Here is a 19979-nt window from a genome sequence, read left to right as displayed (position 1 = left end):
TGCTAATGGCTTTGCCTAGGATAACAGGTTCACTAAATAGTCAGATGCTTATGACAAGACAAAGCCTATATCTTTCTGGAAAGCCAGCAAAAATCTGTTCCCTGTATGTGAGCTTCCACCCCGCGGATTTCTAACAACAGTTATTCCTTTAAGTCTTGTGGACTGCTGCATCAACACCCAGCAGTTCTAGGCACAGAGTATTCAGGTGAAACATGTTTGACAGTAAAAAACTGCAGTAACCTTGACAGATCACTTGGTCTCAATTAGAGATGTGACTTGCCAGCTCTGAGATAGCCTATGGGTGGACATTTTCTTCAGGTGTTGTAGGTAGGCCAAGACACCAGCCACCCGTTTAGATAATACTGTTAGAAAGTTATTAGGTCCTTTGACTGGCCAGAAATTATAATATTGGATCCCTCTCTAGTTACAGATCATTTGTCCTTTGCCCACAGATACACCGAATAGTCTGTCCTGTTCTTTACACATTCCCCTCTTTCCTCATATACTTGACAATACTAACCTAACCAAACAATTCTTCACTCGAGTGGTTAACTACTACTTTGAAATTTTTCAGTAGCTATTTTTAACTTGGTGAGAGTAGAAGAAACTCCTTAGCTATGTTAAGCAGCTTTTATTAGGATGACAATCCAAAATCACACCATTACTCTCTAGTCTTAGGTAGTGCCATAGCCTCTGTACCAAGATCTTCCACTGTTATGGGTTAGAGTTCTCTTGCTTGAGGTTAGACTTAGACACACTATTTTATCTGTTTCCACATTTCTTTCCTCACTGGGTTATTTTCCGTTTTGGAGCCCTTGGGCTTATAAGATCCTTCTTTTCCAACTAGGGTTGTAGCTTAGCAAGTAATAATAATAATAATAATAATAATAATGATAATAATAAACTCTGTTTCAGTCTCTTGGTTGCTCTCAGATCCTTTCTCTCGCTATTGTACAGGTCTGTTAAACATGCAAAATGTTATGTGAGGTCCTGTGTAACAGCATCTCCACAACCGAGTCTTGTAAGAGGTTTTCTGTCACTTTAAGTTTGGGCACATTAATGACGTTCATCGCCATAACTTGTCTCATCTCAGAGGATGGGGATTCTTTGTTCGTTATAAAACACGTTTTGCATTTAAGAATGATTCTACACAGCTTGGCCTAGTATTCTACTGACTTAGCATAATTAGCTTTTCTATTTCTAGCGCTCTCCAGTCTCATGTTTTTTCAACATAAGGCAACAATTTGGGTGATACTGCATATTGTTCCTCAGAGTTACTTCAATGTCACTAATATCATTAAATCTGGCTGGATCCAGAACATTGATAATCTCATTCACTGCATGAAAGAGGGAATATTAGTCACTCTCTTGGGTAGCCAATATTTTCTTGCGGTTGTTGTGTACGTGATGACTTAAGCTTTTCAATCTTCATCTGACAAAGACAACACTTAATCCGGTTAGTCCAGAATTTAGATGTTCCTGGATCTGTATTTTCCATCTTGGTGAATGGTATTCAAGGTATCACATTATGATGATTATTTGTATTCAGTGAATCAAGGCCTAAATTTTATCCTTCAACGCCTTTATTACAATCTTGCACAATAATAAGGGAGATACGTCTAGGTTTAAGGATAAAAACATAAGATCTTCACCTAGCTTGATCATTCAACCAGTACCATTTAAGTCAAGTGCGATCTGTTCACCATTCAGGTAACTACATCCAAAGTAATGTAAAGCACTGTTTCCCTTGGTTAAGATTTCCTGCACTGGTACACCCTGTCATTCAAGTGCAGTTGTCTAACTTAATATCTATGTTAACCTTCATGTAATATACAGTAGCTTTGTCTACAGAATTTGTCAATGATTTTCCTTACCTAGGTCACATCATTACGGAAGATTTAAAGGACACATCTGACTTTGAAAACAGGCGACGTAAATTGTATTGTCTAGGGAACATGGTAACGAGAAGATTTGCCTTCTGCCGCCAAGATATCAAAAAACTCCTATTTCAAACCTACTGCTATAACGTATACGGCTGCTCGCTATGGGCAAACTATACGCGAGAATCGATGACACGTATCACAGTCATTCACTATGATATCCTAAGGCGCCTCACCAATACCCCGAGGCACCATTCAGCTTCAGCGATGTTTGTTGAAAATAGACTGGATAACCTAAAAACCATCATTCGTCGCTCTATAGTAAGTCTCACCTCCCGCCTACGATCTAGTGAAAATCCCCTAATTCAAAATGTGCTTGCAAGTGCAGCGAGAATAAAATCCAAAATGTGGGAAACCTGGAATACGGAAGCGTCAGTACAATGAATTGTATTCACTAATATTTGATAGTGTGGCTATGCCAAATCTTCATCACTAAATAATTTTGGTATGATTCCCAGTATTGTTATGATAACGTGTTTTATTATGTTACATCTTTGTTGTCTGGATGTCCTGTATTTCCTTCACACCACCTGCTCAGTGACTAGATTTTTTTTTTCCCTCCCCAGTGTTCTTTCATTATTCAAGCAATTTCTGTTCCAACATATTTATCATTGTCATCTCCATTTTTTTCTTTCTCCCTCTCTTTTTGTTTGCTAATATGTATGGTATCATCATTGTTAACCGTTAATTCTATTGTGACTTTGTTACCCAGACCTTAGATCTCTGTGGCCAACCTGCTAATTGATGTTTATAATATATCACTGATTTTATTGCATATCTCATCTTTTTTTTACCGATGTCAAAAGTGTAAGATCACTGTACCCTTATTGTAACTCTGTATATGGCTTCTGCTGAAATAAAGATTATTATTATTATTATTATTATTATTATTATTATTATTATCATTATTATTATTATTATTATTTGGGACACCAGTGTGTCCTGGTAGCGCGTTGACACCCGCTCTGTGGGTGCATGGAAGCCAATAAACAATTTCATGGTTCTAAATTCAGATTCTACGTAATAAAGCAATTGAACCAAGAGAAGTCTTTGTGATTTTATTGCAGAATGCAATATCTGTATATTTAACAGCGTCCATCATTACTGGGTGGCTAACGGGCTTCATAAAAACAAGAAAATACCAAGGAGTATGTGCCACTTTTGGTGTTTTTTTTTTCGGAAATGAAATTTGCTGTTCTTTGCTCCACTATTATTCGTTCATTAGAGTGATGTTTCTCTCTCTCTCTCTCTCTCTCTCTCTCTCTCTCTCTCTCTCTCTCTCTCTCTCTCTCTCTCTCTCTCTCTCTCTCTCTCTCTCTCTCTCACAACTATAGCTTCTTTTTGAGTTAAGTATAATTTTGTTCTTCATATGTTCCTCCATTTTATTAATCTCTCTTTGGAGTGGCGTGCTATCGCCTTCCTCATACTTCCTTCTCACTTGTTATATGGTTACTACGTTCCTTTCGAGAAACGCATTTTGTTTTCTATTGCTCCCCTAACTTGTTCTTCATTTGGATTGACGTGTCACTAGTTCTGATCCTTATTCCTTTTCCCTTACCACTGCTTCCTCAGGAATGATATATTACCATGTATCAGTCATCCCTTTTTTCCAAGTACTCCTATTCGCTTCCTCCTATAATTTTATATTCTTTATTCATTATTTCTCACATAGTTTACTCATTTATTTTCGTCACTTAGCTATTTTTCCCTGTTGAAGCCTTGGGGGTTACAGCATCCTGCTTTTCAAACTAGGGTTGTGGCTTAGCTAATGATAACAACAACAAGAACAACAGTAAAAATAATAATAATAATAACAATAATAATAATAATAATAATAATATCTGATTTGATTATCAATTATTAAAGATTGCCCATATTAGCATACCATAACATATGTATAGATTCTTATATCTATAGAGACTTTAATAGTAGCAATTCTGTTCCTAAGAAAAAAAAAAAGCTTTAAAAAATATATAGCAAAATTCAAATAACGGGGTTTGGCAATAATTCCTAATTATTACGTCTAAAATATAAAGACATAATTAGAAATACAATTTAATGTTGTCAGGTAATACATATTTATTATAATGGTGAACTATGTGACAATCTTATCATTAATATAATTCATAATAATGCTATTTCAACAAAAACCATCTTTATCATTTTCTATTTATACTAAAGTTATCTTTATCATTTGCCATTTCTATTAAGACTATATTTATAATTTTCTAGTTCTCTTAAAGCTACCTTTATCATTTTCTATTTCTACTAAAACTATCTGCATCATTTCCTATTCTTACTAAAACTATCTGTATCATTCGCTATTTCTACTAAAACTATCTGTATCATTTCTTATTTCACCATAAACTATCTCTATCATTTGTTATTTCTGCAAAAACTATCTTTATCATTTGCCATTTCTACTAAAATTACCCTTATCATTTCCTATTTCTATTATAACTCTCTGTATCATTTCCTATTTCTAATAAACCTATCTTTATCATTTCCTATTTCTACTAAAACTGTATCACTTCCTATTTCTGCTAAAGTTATCTTCATCTATCATTTGCTATTTCTACTTGAACTATCTGTATCATTTCATATTTCTACAGAAACTATCATTTCCTATTCCTAATAAAACTACCTTTATCATCTCCGATTTATTTCTAAAACTTGTACCAACCGTGTTTCACACAATTGTACATAATTCCTTTTGTATATATTATGCTTGTATCTTCGCTCTTCCCTCGCACTAAAACGAACATGAAAATTCCTGTCTGGTTTTTCCTCTGTAATATTGTCTGTCTTGTGAACTTGTTATGTCCTGTTGCCTTGAGGTTTTGTATATAAGGAGAGTGTTCCACAATAATATAACTCAGTCGTTTCCAATCTGCCTTTGAGTTCACGCCCTTACTCGGCGCCGTCACATTGGTGACCCTGGAAGTCGACTCGCTCCCACTGCCTTCCACCCCCACCTCCCTCGCCCCTCCATCGTTGGTACTATGACGGAGACGGACTCTACTGCAGTTGGCGCCGCGGCCGCCCCATTGAAACTTTCACCGTTCGCCAGCAGAGAAGCGTTCGCTTGGTTTCAACGCGCTGAAGTCCACTTTCGTATCAGGGGCGTGACTCGCTCAACCACCAAAGCGGATTATGTTCTCGCGGCGATACCCGAGGACACCTTCCCAGAAATATCCGACTGGCTTTGTGAACAAGGAGACACCCCAATAGCGTATGACGCCCTCAAATCATACCTTCTGCAGCAGTACTCGCCGTCGCCAGCCGCCTGTATAGCAAAGCTTTTTCAGCTCTCGCAACAACCGTTGGGGGACCAAAGGGCTTCGCTTGCCCTCAGGGAAATGACCAGTATCGCTCGCCTTCAACCTGCCGCAGACGGCTCTCCTCGTGAGGTGAACCTACTCCGTGCCCTTTGGATACGCCGTTTACCTGAACCTGTACGCGCTGCCATACCCGATGTCGATAGTTTACCCATAAAGGACTTGATGACCAAAGCCGACGCCCTTATGGACAGCCACTTCAAGACCTCCATCAACGCCTCCACCCCTGACGACGAGGATGCCTATTCAACGTCAACCGAAGCTGACATGAATGCCGTAGGACATACACACCTACCCTGTGACGTGCCGAAGCGGCGACAAAGCCGCCCACCACCCACCAATCGCTCGCGCCCCAACGAACGACTTCTACTCCCACTTACTACCTCCCATCCGCCGCAGTTTTGCTACTACCACTTCAGATTCAGGGCAACCGAAGAAATGTGCCAAAGATTGTCAGTGGCCAAAAAACGTGTAAGTAGGCCATCGCTTGTGGCGGTGGCCTCCCATGTTTCTAATCTTTTCTTTTTACAGGATGCAGGAACGGGCGCGCGATTTTTGGTAGACACGGGTGCTTGTCGTTCTCTTTTGCCAAGGAAACTCTTCAAGGCACAACGTAGTCTGTCTACATCTGTCGACGTCCGCTTGGTAGCTGCCAACGGATCTGCGATACCCACCTACGGTTACGAGAACCTCACATTATCGTTCGGAAACGGTAAATTCAATTGGAAGTTTCTCGTTGCTAACGTCACAATGCCAATCCTCGTTGCGGATTTCCTCTCTCATTTCCACCTTCTGGTCGATGTCGCCCACCGACGATTGGTCAACGCAGACTCGTACTTGTCGACACCTCTTCAACCCACCCCCTCTAACCTCGCTCTCCACATCAGCGCACCCACGGATGCCTACGCCCACCTCCTCACGTCGTACCCGGAAGTTTTCCGTCCAGAACTTCGCCAAATGCCCACGGTTCCTGCCAAGCACGGTATTTATCACCATATCAAGAAGACGGGACCCCCAGTCTTCGCAAAATTCAGACGTCTGGCACCGGAACGATTGGCAGCCGCCAAACAGACGTTCGCCGAAATGGAGAAAATGGGCCTTTGCCAAAAGGCCTCCAGCCCATGGTCGTCACCCTTACACATCGTTCTGAAGAAAGACGGCTCCCTCCGTCCGTGCGGGGGTTACAGGCGCCTGAACATGCAAAGAGAACCGGATCACTACCCCCTCCCAAACATTGCCGATGTAACCTCCTACCTGCACAAAGCGAAGGTTTTCTCTACGCTCGACCTCCTGAAGGGGTATTATCAGGTGCCTATGAACCCAGAAGACATCCCCAAGACCGCCATCACCACTCCGTTTGGCACATACACCTTCAATTACTCCTGTTTTGGCCTTCGTAATGCTGGGGCAACATTTCAACGTCTCATGGATGGCATCTTAGGGGACCTCCCTTTCTGTGTATGTTATGTGGACGACATACTTGTATTCTCCTCCTCAAAAGAGGAACACCTCCGTCACCTGCGCATCGTGCTCGACCGCCTGCAACAAAACGGCCTTGTAGTCCGGTACGACAAGTGTACCTTTGGCGCCAACGAAGTGTCGTTCTTAGGGCACCGTATCACTCCTGAAGGAGTCCATTCCCTCCCTGAGAAGGTAGCAGCCGTTCAGAATTTCCCCGCGCCCTCGACCGTCAAAGCTCTGCAGGAATTCTTGGGCATGATCAACTATTATCACCGTTTTCTGCCAGCCATTGCCGCCACTCTTGCTCCCCTCTACGCCTCCCTCAAGGGCAAGCCAAAGGATCTGAAGTGGGGTCCCCTTCAAGAAGCAGCCTTCTGCAATGCAAAGAAGGCCCTATCAAATGCTGCGGCTCTCACTTTTCCTATCCCACACGCCCCTCTCCTTCTCTCCACCGATGCCAGCGACGTCGCTATTGGTGCAGTACTCGAGCAGGTGGTCAAAGGCTCGCCCCGCCCATTGGCCTTCTTAAGCAGAAAACTGTCCAAGGCAGAATCGGGTTATTCTACCTTCGATCGAGAATTGCTGGCGGTGCACTTGGCTGTCCGTCACTTTCGCCATTTCTTAGAAGGTACACCCTTCGTCATTCGCACAGACCACATGCCTCTGGTGCACGCCTTCACTCGACAGTCTGACGCCTGGTCCGCCCGTCAACGCCGACATCTCTCCGCCGTGGCTGAATACAATTGCACCCTCCAATACGTCCCTGGGAAAATGAATCCCGTTGCCGATGCCCTGTCAAGAAACACGTTGGCTGCCGTTCAACTGGGATTGGATTACAACGCCCTGGCTGAAGCCCAACGACAGGATCCAGAGTATCAAGCTTGTAGGACATCCTGCCCGTCCCTCCGTTGGGAGGATTTTCCCCTCGAAGACTCCAACACCACCCTCCTCTGTGACGTCAGTACTGGTAGACCGCGACCTTGGATTCCTGCTCCCATGCGCCGACAGGTGTTTGATTTCATCCACGGCCTTTCACATCCCTCGTGCCGTTCTACTGCACAGCTGCTGAAGGCAAAGTTCATTTGGCACGGCATTTCTAAGGATGCTAAGGATTGGGTCCGTGCCTGTACTTCTTGCCAAACTTCCAAAGTACATCGACACACGGATTCAGGAGTGGGCACCTTTCCTCAACCTCAGCGTCGTTTCGCACACATTCACGTCGATGTTGTAGGCCCCCTACCCACATCACATGGACATCGTTACCTGTTTACCGTCATCAACCGCTCAACTCGTTGGCCTGAAGCCATTCCCATGGAAATTGCAACGTCCGCCTCATGTACATCTGCCTTACTCTCTGGATGGATTTCAAGATTCGGTATCCCTGAGCATATTACTTCTGACAGGGGAACCACTTTCACCTCTCAATTGTGGACATCATTAGCGAATCTCCTGGGCATCACCCTACATCAGACAACGGCCTACAACCCCGCTGCCAATGGAATGGTTGAACGTTTTCATCGCACCCTCAAAGCAGCTTTGATGTCCCGCTGCAAGGATTGCAACTGGTTTACTCAGCTTCCTTGGGTCCTCCTTGGACTAAAGACTACTCCTAAAGACGCCCTCGACGTCTCGGCAGCCGAAATGGTGTATGGCGACCCGTTGGTCGTCCCTGCCGAATTTTTTCCTTCTACAACCTCCTCCGACGATCTCCAGCGCATACGTCACGTCGTGGGAAAATTTACTCCGTGCCGCCAGACTTACAAGCCCCCAGCGAAGCATCACATACCAACGGACTTGCACTCTGCAACGCACGTCTTCCTGCGCAACGACACCAGCAAGCCACCACTAACGCCCCCTTACACGGGCCCTTTCCTTGTGATCCGACGCAGTCCGAAAGCATTCCTCCTAAACATTCGGGGCAAAGAAGACTGGGTCTCCATTGATCGTCTAAAACCTGCTTATCTTCTGCCAGATGACCCGCCTACAGTTCGCCTCTCTAGATCAGGGCGCCCTATTTAACATGTACAGTATGTCATTTTTAGGGGGGGAGCCATGTACCAACCGTGTTTCACACAATTGTACATAATTCCTTTTGTATATATTATGCTTGTATCTTCGCTCTTCCCTCGCACTAAAACGAACATGAAAATTCCTGTCTGGTTTTTCCTCTGTAATATTGTCTGTCTTGTGAACTTGTTATGTCCTGTTGCCTTGAGGTTTTGTATATAAGGAGAGTGTTCCACAATAATATAACTCAGTCGTTTCCAATCTGCCTTTGAGTTCACACCCTTACTCGGCGCCGTCACAAACTAACTGTATCATTTGCTATTCCTACTAAAACTATCTTCATTTCCTATTTCTACTAAAACTATTTGTATCATTTCCTATTTCTACAAAAACCATAAGATTTGCTATTTCTACTAAAACTATCTTTATCATTTCCTATTTCTCCACAAACCATATGATTTTCTATTTCTACTAAAACTATCTGTATAATTTCATATTTCTACAGAAACTATCATTTCCTATTCCTAATAAAACTACCTTTATCATCTCCGATTTTTTCTAAAACTATCTTCATCATTTCCTATTTCTACTAAAACTATTTTTATCATTTCCTATTTCTATAAAAACCATATGATTTGTTATTTCTACTAAAACTATCCTTATCATTTCTTATTTCCACTAAAACTATCTTTATCATTTCCTATTTCTACTAAAACTATCTTTATCATTCCCCATTCCTACTAAAGTTATCTTTATCATTACCATAGTAACAAGAGCAACAACAGGAACACCAATATCAATAATAGCTCCAACAACAGGAGAGACACTAACAATATACATAAGCTGTGTTCCAGTGAAGTTAAAGTCTCGGTGGATCTTCGTATCAAAACAACCTACTTCGGAGAGGAGTCTCAACGTAAGCATGAAAGTTAGACAAAACATAATTCACAAAAAGATATTCAGGAGAAATATTGGATATTGCTCTGATATAAGCTTCTTGCAAGAGCTTTTTAGAGCTTACCGCAGTGGAGCTTTGACAAATATTTTATCTTCATCTTCTTTTATGCCATTATCATATGATGGGAGAAAATGCGGGACCTTCCAGATTTCCATTATTAAAAGTATGTGGAATATTTTTGCGTTATAATTTTGAGTGGTTTATATATATACATACATATATATATATATATATATATATATATATATATATATATATATATATATATATATATATATATTGAGCAATCCAAGGGAATGTGTTGTCGCATGTTGTTTATCCTCCTCGTGAATTTTGTAAAGCATAGAACAGATGTGCATGCTGGGGAATGAAAATACTGGATTGGTAATAGAAAATTAGCTGACTTAGAGTATGCTGATGACGCTGTCCTTCTTAGCAAAATATCACAGGATTTGCAATACTTGCTCACCAGAATGCATGAAATATGATGGTAGGTTGGGCTCAAAATATTAGAAGAAAGATGAAGAGAACGGAATATGCAATGGAAGATGAAATGTCATTAGAAGGAGAAAGGATTAATAAGGCACAATCATTTAGATATTTAGGAACTATGATCTCTAATACAGCGTCTTTAGAATTAGTTTAATGAAAGATTGAACAAAAGAAAATCAGACAATGGCTAGGTTGCGTAAAATCTGGAAATCAAATCGTCCGAAATCACATATTAAAATCAGGTTATATATTAGTTTAGTGACTTCTGTGTTACAGTAAGGGCATGAGTCATGGTATGGCAATAAAACAATCACCAAAAGATTTAGTAGAATTGAGAACAAAGCCCTCAGAAGAATATTGAGAGTTGAATGGCAGGACAGGATTAAAAATGAAACTATAAGAAAGATTACTCGAATGGCATTGGTGGTTGAGATCATGGCGAAGGGGTAGATAAAAGATGGTTTGGGCATGCTCATTGCACTCCAAAAGAGAGATTAGTTCACCAAATGTTTAGCTGGGCTTAACAGGGCACTAGAAGAGTTAGAAGACCCAGGCCTACATGGCTGAGGACTATGAAGCGTGAAGTGAGAGATGATGAATGAAGAAATATAGATTTAAAAGCTCAAGATAGAGACGACTGGCGAAACATAATCGAGGCCCTTTACATCAATTGGCGTAGGAGATGATAATTATGTATTCTCACACACACACATACACAATAACTCTCTAGCGGTAGTATCTGAACGGGTGGTTGGTGCCTTGGAAGATTTGAATTTGATTTCATTATCATGTAGGATTTGAATTCTACTTCATTATAGACGATTTGAATTGTATTTCATTATTATATAGGATTTGGATTTGATTTCATTATTATATAGGATTTGAATTCTACTTCATTATAGACGATTTTAATTTTATTTCATCATTATATAAAATTCATATTTGATTTCATTATTATGTAGGGACATAAAGGTATCTTGAATGTACGTGATAATGGCGGGAAATAGCAGAACCAATAATTGCTAAAAGGACTGAAAACATCATGTAAAGACGTAGTTATGCTTAAATCTATTTTGCAAATGACTATTTGTATAGTTACATTTTGAGGGAAATTAGACTGTGTAAACAAGTACACTGGAAAGTATAGTGTCATTTTCCAATATTACTGTATTTTTGATACATTGCTGCTTAATAAACTGGTTTGATTAAAACGAGTGTTAGAACATCTTCCTCGAAACCCACGATAAAAGTTTTTGACAAAGTATAGAAACGAGAAATTGACGGAAAAGTCGAAGAGAGACAATATTTCAGGGGAAAGATAAAAAAAAAGATAGTTGAAAATAAGACGAATCCCTTTTAGGACGCAAAAGGGAAAAAAAATTCTATCATAAATGAGTAACACAAAGCTAATATAATTATTATTTGCATATGAAATTAGCACAGAAGAAACACCTGACATCTTATGGCAGATCAAGGTAAAAGTATTTGAATAGCTTTAAGGAAGATTATACATCTATAGTGTTAATGAGTAAATATTGCTACAGAAAGTATTGTACCATAAAGTATAAAACTGAGGGGAAATTTATATTTTATTGACCTTATGAATCAGGACTGAAGAATTAATTTAGCCACAAGAAAATTATTTTCGCAAGAAAATTTCCATCAATCAGGCCAGGTCATCAGTTCGAAGATTAATTAATTGAAAATTAAAAAACACCCATTTCTCAATGCAATTCTTAAATCACCAGATACCAATTAATAATTAATTACTTAATCCTCTTACACCCACGGGATGCTTAGGTCCTCAATTGAAATTATTAAAAAATTTAATACACAGGAATACAAATCACTTTAAACCAAGGACGTAGTTAACGTGGATATCTGCATCAAGCACACGATAACGCTATAAGGTACTTAAAGGGTTGGAAATTCAAGACCTTATTAAAGAGCTGAGCTTAGGAGAGATAATGGAGACACAAGTTAGTCCAAGAAAGGAAAATGCGATGTATAGGAAGCCGGGAAAGAAAAGATGAGACTCTTTAGCCTCAGGGACAAACTCATTACGCATTTCTATTGTTTTTCTCCCAAAGACGAGAGAAATTTCTTAAACTGCTTTATTGTTCTTGGGGATCGTAGAGTAAGGAGAGAGATGAGGCAATTCAGCAGGAGAGAGAGAGAGAGAGAGAGAGAGAGAGAGAGAGAGAGAGAGAGAGAGAGAGAGAGAGAGAGAGAGAGAGAGATGGGGGATGGTCATAAACAGGCTTCTAAAAAAAAAAAAAAATAGGATCATTGAATGATCCAACACGATGATGATGGAAATGAGAATAAAGATCTGGAGGACACAGTTGGTGTGTTGCCAACAAGGAATCTTCCTGGAACGAGCAACTCGTTGGAAGAAGTTATAAATTTCCTTGCGGGAGAAGAATGCTGTACTAAAAAAAAAAAAAAAAAAAAAAAAAAAAAAAAAAAAAAAAAAAAAAGGTAGCGTATGTAGGGCGTAGGCTTCCAAGCCATTCTCCCATGATCTTTTCTGCCTCATCAGTCAACACCTCATAAATCCATTTTATGGCTTTTGTAGGACACCCTCTGTCTCTTTGCCATGGCACGCTTCCTCAGCCGAAACTCATCGGTGGGAAAAACACTTCATTTTATTTGCCAGTGTGTTTTAAAGGACCTGAGGAAAGTATTGTCTCGGTTGTCATAGTTTTATAAGCTATCAAGAGTTTTTAGGTATTGTTGCAGACAATGGGAAATAAAGTTTAATTATCTTTATTATATATGAATTTATGTATATATATATATATATATATATATATATATATATATACATATATATATATATATATATATATATATATATACGCATATATATATATATATATATATATATATGTATATATATATACGTATGTATATATTTATATATATATATATATATATATATATATACATATATATATATACTGTATATATGTATATATATGTATATATATATATATATATATATATATATATATAAATATATATATATATAAATGTATGTATGTATATATATATAAATATATTTACTATAATATAATATAATATAATATAATAAAAAATGAAGATAATTAAATATTACTTCACATGAAGATAGTGAATAAGAGTCTAAAAAAATACCTAAAAAATGACATGCGTGGTTTTTGCGTGTTTATGTGTTTTTTTGTGCTGTGGACCTTGGGAATTATCGATCTAGGTTTATGGGCGACTGAGGTCTATTACATCCTTGATTGATAAGGGCGTGGGACTAACCACATCATCCTAAAAGACTTGATGAGAACTGTAAATTCTTCTTCTTTTCCTTCTCCTTCTTCATCATCTTCTTTAATGTTCCATGTCTCCCATTTTATTAGCAATCAGACCTTCCATGTTCTTCCACCTCTTGGCATCTATAAAATACATTTGGTTGTTTTTGCTCTCCTATTGTTATTATTTTTAATCATTTCATATACTTCTTTTAACAGTTAATAATCCTAGTCTCTTATATTTTCTGGCATATATAAACTCACTACTCATCATTTTCATATTTGATATTTTCAAAGATATTACAGAAAAAATATTACCAGTCACTCAGCTATTTTTTATTAGCATCATTTTATGTTTTCCTTTTTACCTTCACCAGAAGGTTATATTTTGATTGGCGTGTATTTATTTATTTATGTTTGTATGTTTTTTTTTTTTTTTTTTTTTTTTTTGTCAAAAACTATTTGACTGAATCTCATGAAATTATTACCTATGGGATAATTACCCATGATCCAAGGACAGTTTTATTAGATTTTGGGAGCAATTGGGCCAAAGGTCAAGGTCGAGGCGATGAAAAAGTAAAAAAGTCTTTTTTTCTGTATCTTGGGCAAATATTATGCAATTTTCATGACAAGTGCTAAAATTTGCATAATTTAATTACCTATCTTGTGATATAGTAGTAATTGTGTCAAAGGTCAAGGCCAAAAACGTCTTTTTGACATTTCAAGGTAAATATTTAGCCAATTTGCATAAAACTGGTGCCAAAATGTGCATAATTCAATTTCCTATCTTGTGATATACAACATAATCAAGGTCAATGTCACAAACAATTCAAAAACCTTTTTTTAGCTATATTGCGGTCGAATCTTATCAAATTTTGTTGGATGATTGGATATGGTCCAAGGACAATTTTATTGGATTTTGGGAGGAATTGGGTCAAAGGTCAAGATCACAAACTAGGTAAAAAACGTCTCTTTGCTATATAATGGTCAATTTCTATCCAATTAGCATGAACCTGGTGCCAAAATGTGCATAATTCATTTGGCTATTTTGTGATGTATCATTGGCGAAGATATGCGCTCTACCAAGTGCCCGTTCAAGTTTTAACTTATCCTTGAAATTTACTATATAACTAATAATGCCATGGGATTCCTTAACCATTTCTGAGACGTGACGATACATGAGAAATGAATAATGTTATACCATGCAATGGAGTATGCTCTACGCTAAAGAGATTATTATAGTAAATCAATGAAACAGAAACACTACAAGAGATGTAAGGTGTACCCAATGAGAATTCAAGATACCATGTTGTATTTTTTACTTCTGAGCCTGAAAATAAAACCTGAACATCTTTATCTTTGAAAAGAAATAGATATGTAACAAAAAAATGATCAGGCTTATTACTAAGGGACTATTTTCTTAGATATAAAATCATGCAATTATTAATAATTTCTGCTGAAAATATAAATATGATTTTATTCAAATTTACGAGAAGTTAACCATCAAAGGGAAACACATACTTGATAGAAACTAATTTTCCGGTGGAGATGATATGAAAACAAAAAGAAAATAAGCTGCATTAAACACCAGATCGGTAACAAAACTGCATTCATATATGCATATAATTGATTTATGGTTCATATGATTATCCATATTTTGATAAATAATATACTTGCGTCTCTACACGGGTTCCAAAACTAAATTACATTGAAACTTCATTTTCAATCGGTTCATTATCGCATTAGAAAACCGGTAAAGTATTTTGAATTAAATCTAAATTTATTTGTAGTATACAGAACTGATCTTGATAAAAGTGTTTAAAAAAGAATAAAAAAGACAAGTCTAAATTGTGTTCGCCCAAAACCTAGTTTGAGAGCACCCAACTCCACCGCCATGACCTCGTTTTAAATTAGACCTGCAAATTTGTTAGCAACCATCGTCCTCCTTCGCAGAATTTCTTTTAATACTTCTTTTCTATTCCTTTATCGAAACTTCCTCCCCTTTTATCTTAAATTGCCATTCTCTTTAAAAGAAAGGAGATTGACTCGTGAGATTTAAAAGAATGATGGTCGAAAGATTAAGAAAATAGATTTCTCAAATATCAAGTGACAGACTTTTGTCTTGTAATTACTTGGTCCCTGAACTGTCTTCAATCTTGATGACATTGCTAAGGCCAGAATATAATAATAATAATAATAATAATAATAATAATAATAATAATAATAATAATAATAATCTTTATTTCAGCAAAAGCCATATACAGAGTTATAATAAGGGTACAGTGATCTTACACTTTTGACATCAGTAAAAAAAAAAAAAAAGAGATATGCAATAATATCAGTGTTATATTATAAACATCAATTAGCAGGTTGACCACAGAGTTCTAAGGTCTGGATAACAAACTCACAATAGAAGTAACGCTTAATAATGATGATAACATACATATCAGCAAACAAAAAGAGAGGGAGAAAGCAAAAAAAAAAAAAAAAATGGAGACGACAATGATAAATACGTTGGAACAGAAATTGCTTGAATAATGAAAGTACACTGGGGAGAAAAAAAAATTCTAGTCACTGAGCAGGTGGTGTGAAGGAAATACAGGACATCCAGACAACAAATATGTAACATAATAAAACACGTTATCATAACATTACTGGGTATCACACCAAAGTTATTTAGTGATGAAGATTTGGCATATCCACACTATCAAATATTAGTGAATACAATTCATTGTACTGACGCTTCCGTATTCCAGGTTTCCCACATTTTGGATTTTATTCTCGCTGCACTTGCAAGCACATTTTGAATTAGGGGATTTTCACTAGATCGTAGGCGGGAGGTGAGACTTACTATAGAGCGACGAATGATGGTTTTTAGGTTATCCAGTCTATTTTCAACAAACATCGCTGAAGCTGAATGGTGCCTTGGGGTATTGGTGAGGCGCCTTAGGATATCATTGTGAATGACTGTGATACGTCTCATCGATTCACGCGTATAGTTTGCCCATAGCGAGCAGCCATATACGTTATAGCAGTAGGTTTGAAATAGGAGTTTTCTTATATCTTGGCGGCAGAAGGCAAATCTTCTCGTTACCATGTTCCCTAGACAACACAATTTACGTCGCCTGTTTTCAATGTCAGATGTGTCCTTTAAATCTTTCGTAATGATGTGACCTAGGTAAGGAAAATCATTGACAAATGCTAGCTGATGGTTTTGAAGGAAAATATGTGGATCTTCTACGAAACGGAGCGCTCTAGGAAGGACAGACATGCACTGTGTCTTCGCTTCGTTATAGATTATGTCATGTTCATTAGCGTATGTGTTGCAGGTGTCGATAAGACGTTGTAGGCCTTGGGCAGAGGGGGAGATCAGGACCATATCGTCAGCGTAGCAAAGGTTATTTATGGTAAAGCCATAAAACCGTACAACCAATGGGAAGTGAATTCAGTCTGATATCTAAATCGTCTGTGTAAACATTAAATAAATATGGTGAGAGGATGCCTCCTTGCCTGAGACCGTTAGATGAACCGAATTGCTGGGATAGGACATTGCCCCATTTGACACAGAACTGTTGTGTTGTGAACCAACAGTATAATATACCGATGAGATATAGAGGAGTTCCCCTTTTGCGTAGTTTCAAAAAGAGTTTCAGATAGTTTACTCTGTCAAATGCCTTCCGCACGTCTACAAAACATAAGTAGACAGGGGAGGTCGAGGATATATAGAAATTCAATAACTCCTTTAAAATATATATACAGGTGTCAGTCGAGTGGTTAGTCTTAAAACCAAATTGATTGTCTGCGGTGTGGAGAAATGGTGCAAGGCGACGGAACAGAAGAGATTCAAATATTTTCGATGAAATTGTTGTAATGGCGATGGGGCGGTAGTTTCCTGGGTCACTGGCATCCTTCAGTTTGTTTTTTATGAGAGGTATTAAGTGGACAAGTAGAAGGGTTTCGGGGAGATATTGGTGTAATATACAGGCATTAAATAGTGTAGAAAATAGGATATAAATTATAGGGTGGCAGAATTTGAAAGCCTCGGCAGGAAGGCCATCGCAGCCGGGTGCCTTGTTACTAGGTAATTTCTTGATAGCCTCGCACACGTCACTCGGGGAGATACGGTTACTATATTGAAAATCCATATTGACATTGATGAGAGTATCCACTTCATTTCGGGTATCTTGGTCATTTATACAATTTAGGATGGTACTAAAGTGATCCCCCACATTCTTGCGATGGATTCTTCGCCAACTGCATCCCCTACTCTTTGGGATAATTTTTTTGACTTTGGGTTTAGTGAATTAATATCTTTCCAAAGATGGGGGAAGTCATGGTTGGTCAATTTTCTGGACAATGCATCGGCTCGTAGCTGATTTTCGTTGCTACGACATTGACGAAGAGCAAGTTTGAACTGGGCTCTCGCTTGTCTCATCTGTAGAGCAAGGGGACCTTCTCTCTGGCTACCATCGTTCCTCCAAAGAAGGAACATTTCTCGAGAGTGTGCATAGAGGTCTTTAACTAAGTCATTCCAACCAGGTATGTTTCGATGGTTACCTCTAGAGAGTCTAAACGTGTCTCTTCCCGAGCTCCTTAAGGCATTTATTATATTTACATAGAATTCCTTTAGTTTTGTTTTATGCTGTTCGTTGCGGCAATTAGGATTATTGCAGAGCAGGGCTTCAGCAGGTTGAGTTATCGAGCAGAGATTACTTTCAGATAAGCGTTTGAATGCAGTGGATTTTTGGAGGTTGGAGAAATCCCATGAGATGGATGGTAACCTCTCCCTTTGGATGGGTACCGCCGGGAGGGAGGGTGTGTGAAATGTGATCTGTATGGGTATGTGATCGAATGCAGACGAAAGGTCGTATCGTATAATACATTCAGTGATAGAGCTATGCAGACGGTCAGTGGTAATACAATGATCAAGCCAGGATGTGATGGGCATATTATTTCTGTTTTGTATATAAGTAAAGGACGAAGGAGGCCGGATGGCAACATCGCTAATTTGAAGAGATTGTTGAGAACAGAGACGCTGTAATTCATTATAGAAAAGTCTAGATGGGTGCGCATTAAAGTCTCCTATTATGCACACATGGTCAGCGGAGGTATCATTAATAATACCTTGGACTTCTCCTAGTAATATACAATACTGATCAAAGTTTGACTGGCACTCCCAGGGGAAGTATGCATTAATCACTAATATGGTTTTACCTTCGATCGTTACTTGCAGGCCGAGAAGTCTGTCAGTTTGATACGTCACTGGTTTCACGCACTTATCCAGAGATCTATGCCATAGAAATGAGAGACCTCCTTTCGGACGACCTTGAATGATGTAGTCGTGAGTAACCATCGACGAGACAGAGAAACTGTTATAATCAGAATGAACCGAATCACTGATAGCCAGGTCATGGGGGAGGAGTAAGGTTTCTTGCAGTGCAATAATGCCACGGAAATCATTGCAGAACTCATTAAGGACAGGTAAATTCCGCTTGATCCCGTATATGTTCCAAGACAAAATACTTAATGACTCCATGAATTTCGTCGACCTTTGGAGATAAGAGCAGAAATCTCAGGGGGCGTGGGTGTGGCAGGTGCTGGGGCGTTGGCGGGGGAGGCTGATTGCCGTAGGTGAATTTGGGGGACTAGGGTCGCTGGGGGGAGGGCGATCTCTTTTAAGATCATAAAAGGACACATATGCTCCTGGGCCAAAGTTTTCGCCTACCAGGAGCTCTCGATGATGGAATAAACAGGAAACCCTGTATGCAACTTGACCTACTGTCTTACACTTGAGGCTATGAAGAATGAGGGGGTCTGATCCTGTTATATACCTAACCCGGAGCCTGATGGCATCTTCAGTCACTGATGAATGCAGGTTGTGGACAACGACGTGGCATCTCTTTGGGCGGTGGTGAGGGGGGATATTCCCAGATGAATGCTGGTTGGCCTGTTTGCGGTTGCGGTTAGGTCGGAACTTTGTCTTTCGCTGGGAGGTCTGCCATCCCTCGTCGTCGTCTTGGGCATTTGACATTAGTGCCCTGGCATATGAGTCAGTCGCAGGGGGGGAGGGGGGAGAGGTAGGAGTGGATGGTACCTCTCTTGAATCTCTTCTGTCTAACGATGGGGAGGGGGAGGTGGTGGTATCCAAAACTGGTGTTTGCTTCGTAACGATCCTTGGCCCTGTAACAGGCAGGCTAGAGCGGGTGTTTTGTGGGTCCGAGGTGGGCGTGGGGTCAGATGAGGGTTGTTCAAGTGGCAGTTGGGGTTGGTCAGTGGGGTCATTCAACTTATTACATTTTCCTTTCAACTCTCCAATTTGATTTGTTATTTCATTGATTTTTAGCCCCATTGAAGCGAATGCATCATTGATTTGCAGGGCCATTGCATCACTGATTTGCTGCTTCATTGCAGCGATGGCATCATTGATTTGGTGACCCAATGCATCACTGATTTGTTGCCTCATTGCAGCGATTGCGTCAATGATTTGCTGCCCTACAGC

This window comes from Palaemon carinicauda, chromosome 9 (genome assembly GCF_036898095.1).
Source record: "Palaemon carinicauda isolate YSFRI2023 chromosome 9, ASM3689809v2, whole genome shotgun sequence".
Taxonomy (NCBI): domain Eukaryota; kingdom Metazoa; phylum Arthropoda; class Malacostraca; order Decapoda; family Palaemonidae; genus Palaemon; species Palaemon carinicauda.
The sequence above is the reverse complement of the archived record's forward strand: the minus strand, read 5'-3'. Positions refer to the sequence as shown.